This window comes from Octopus bimaculoides, chromosome 22, assembly GCF_001194135.2.
Source record: "Octopus bimaculoides isolate UCB-OBI-ISO-001 chromosome 22, ASM119413v2, whole genome shotgun sequence".
Lineage (NCBI taxonomy): Eukaryota > Metazoa > Mollusca > Cephalopoda > Octopoda > Octopodidae > Octopus > Octopus bimaculoides.
In genome coordinates this window covers 11,995,038-11,998,519 of record NC_069002.1, presented here as the reverse complement: position 1 = coordinate 11,998,519, position 3,482 = coordinate 11,995,038, and positions in this window count along the sequence as shown.

The window sequence follows — 3,482 nt, the reverse complement described above, 5'->3', positions numbered from 1 at the left end:
TGTGTGTGTGTGTGTGTGTGTGTGTGTGTGTGTGTGTGTGTGTGTGTGTGTGTGTGTGTGTGTTTGTGTGTGTGCGCGCGTGCTGTTGTTTGTTCTGACTAAAATCATTCTGTTAACATTAGTTCCGTACGTGATGAAAATACCTAAAATATGCAAACCTTACAATCCAGTCGACATTTTCTAGACATTTCATTGGTTCCCCCATTTTCCTTGCCACACTTAATTTTCCTGTGTATTGTACCAACCGTAGTCTTTAATCTCTGCTTCTATGTCGGCTGATGTTCTTGTTTACATGTTCCAGTAATATTCACGCCCTGTTATACTTTCATCCATTTTCATATTGTCGCCTATAGACGTCTTGTTTTCTCTTCAATACTTCTAAAAGTGAATTTCTTCCACCAATTCCTCTAGAGTTGTAAATTGTGAGAAATCTAGTTGATTGAGTTATTTTCTTCAGTAATTAATTTAATTTAAAGACTCGCGTCTAACATTAATATAAAAAAGCATATCACTTTAAAAGTGAATCTAGTAAGTATGGAGTCATTGTATGCCGAGATGAAAATTATGGTGGAGGATGGGGATGGAGGCGGAGGAGGTCCTGACAAATACTATTAACATTTCAAGCCATAATATCGCTGGCTAATTAGAAATCCTTTGCTTTCTGCAGTTATTTCCTAACTCTGTTACCTATAATTGCATGAAGGAGTTTTATACAACAATTATCATCAAACTATAATTAAATGAAAAATGTTGCTAAGCTACGTTGTTTCATGATGATGACGATGATGATGATGATGATGATGATGATGATGATAATGATGATAACGACTATGACGACTACGGCGACTATTATAATGATAGTAATAATAATAATAATAATAATAATAATAATAATAATAATAATAATAATAATAATAACAATGATTTCTTTATTAACCACAAGAGTTTACGTTAAGAAAAAGCATTATGGACAGTACAAAACAAGGAAGGTGTATGCGCATTGGAGAAAGGGAGATAATCTCTAGTATCAAGAATACTCCACAGCTGACATGCCACGAAAGAAAAGACTAGATGACGGTGTTTGGCTCAGTGGTTAGAGTGTCGGGCTCACAATCATGAGGCAGTGAGTTCGATTTCCGGACCGGGCTATGTGTTGTGTTCTTGAGCAAGACACTTTATTTCATGTTGCTCCTGTTCACTCAGCCGTAGAAATGAGTTGCAACGTCACTAGTGCCAAGCGTGGGGAGGAAAGGCTGGTATGCATGAGTGACTGCTAGTCTTCCATAAACAACCTTGCCCAGACTTGTGTCTCGTAGGGTAAGTTTCGAGGTGCAATCCCATGATCATTCATAACCGAAGGGGTGTCTTATTATCTGGAGATAACAGGTTAGTCGTTAGCACGTGTTTTTGACTCAACAACCATCAACAACACGACCATTGTTCCACTTTATCTCCACTTTCCAAGGGGGTCGAAGAATTCTTGAATCATGCGATTATATGCCATTTTCGAGTGGTGCTGGCCTTAATTGATATTCGGCAATTATGATACTTCTCAGGGCGGAGATAATTTTAATAAATCAAGAGTTTATGCTAGTTATCAATACCTGGGAATGAGAAATTGTTATGTCGAAAAGCTTTCACTGCAGACAATACATCGCATATTAATTCAGAATCCCTTCGCTAAAATATGTCATTAATTCAGCTCAGAATGGCAATTTCCTCAGTGATTTACCATTTCATTACAAGCAGTGGCTGAACACAATATTTCTCACTTAATGTCTTTGCAAGTCCAAATCATTTTCATAAGTGTGTCCTAAACGCCCATGCTTGTTTTCGGGCTTTTAAATAACTTGTGGTTCATACGTTCTGAGTAATATGAAGCTTTCTTTTCATAAGTCCCAATTTACTCTGGGGGGTTGAAAACAATTTGGGGATGTGCATCATATATGATGCATGGTCACCAGGAAAATATGTCCCGTGTATTACATGAGTTACACAGGATAGACAAAGGGCTAAAACAGCTCAATCTACCTGTTAGCACCTGTTAGCACCTGTTAGCACCTGTTGGCACCTCTTAGTACTTGTTAGCACCTGTTCGTACTTGTTAGCACCTGTTGACACTTGTTAGCACCTGTTAGCACTCGTTAGCACCTGTTAGCACTTGTTAGCACTTGTTAGCACTTGTTAGGACCTATTAGCACTTGATAGCACCTATTAGTACCTGTTAACACTTGTTAGGACCTGTTACCACTAGTTAGAACCTGTTAACACTTGTTGACACTCGTTAGGACCTGTTAGCAATTGGTAGCACCTGTTAGCACCTGCTAACACTTGTTAGCACCTTCTAGTACTTGTTAGCACCTGTTAACACTTGTTAGTACCTGTTAGCACCTCCTATGCTAAATATATTGACACAAGCTTTGTAATCTTATCCTATGAAACCCTTTCCAACACCAGACACAGAAAATTAGGACCAGTGGGTTCTCAACCATTTTTTATCTATTGAATCCTTTGATTTCTATTTTAATTTATTGGGCCCTAATAAACATTCGATGTTTAAAAGAAGCCTATTATATTTTTATAATTAATTATTATTAGGAATTGTATAAAGAAATGTAAAAATATTTTGAGTATCGTTGAAGTATAAGCAATTTATTGTACATAAAGTCCAAGGGTCAAAAGGACTTTGGTTGCGAACTGCTGCTTTAGACATTTACAAACTATATTGTATTTAGTCAATGTTTTCTCCATCTTTTGAAAAATGTCTTCGGCAATAGATTTCCTATAGAAGATGCATCTTGGAACTAATTCTTCCGTTATTTCAAAGTTAGTACTAATTCCTCGAATAAACAATAGCAACAGCGAATCTTCAGACACGCATGTTTATTTATCGAGAACGAGACAAAACCACTAGAAATGGTCTATTCTATTATTTAATTCGCACAGAATATTGTCGCCTTGTGTCGCTTTTGTCTCTTTATTTGCTACATTCAGAGGAAGAACAACATTTTTGATAAATGTGTTTTTTTGCTGGGCATACTTCTTCGGCTGTCGTTCAAAATTTAATGGCTGTCGAACAAAATTTAATTAATTCAGCGTCAGGAGATAGATTTACTTTCTTGGCTAATAAATAAACTATTCCCAAACTAACTTTAGTTAGACGCAGATTCATTATTGGCATTTATTCCAATGCAAAACGACTGGCATGTTAAACTATTATGCCTGAAGCCTCCATATTCCATGTGACGTAGCTTTCCTGTTAAATAAGAATAATGAGAGATGAATGCTTAGACCAATAATGGTTCCGTGTTAATGCTGTCTTTTTTTTTTCAGTTACAAAGTAATTCCATCCTCTAATGTTCTTTAAAGACGTAAGATTCAGTCGATTTTGACTTTCCTCTTGTAGCATCACGCGCGCATGCGCGCACACACACAAACACATACAGTACTCGTATATATGAACATATACATATGTACATATA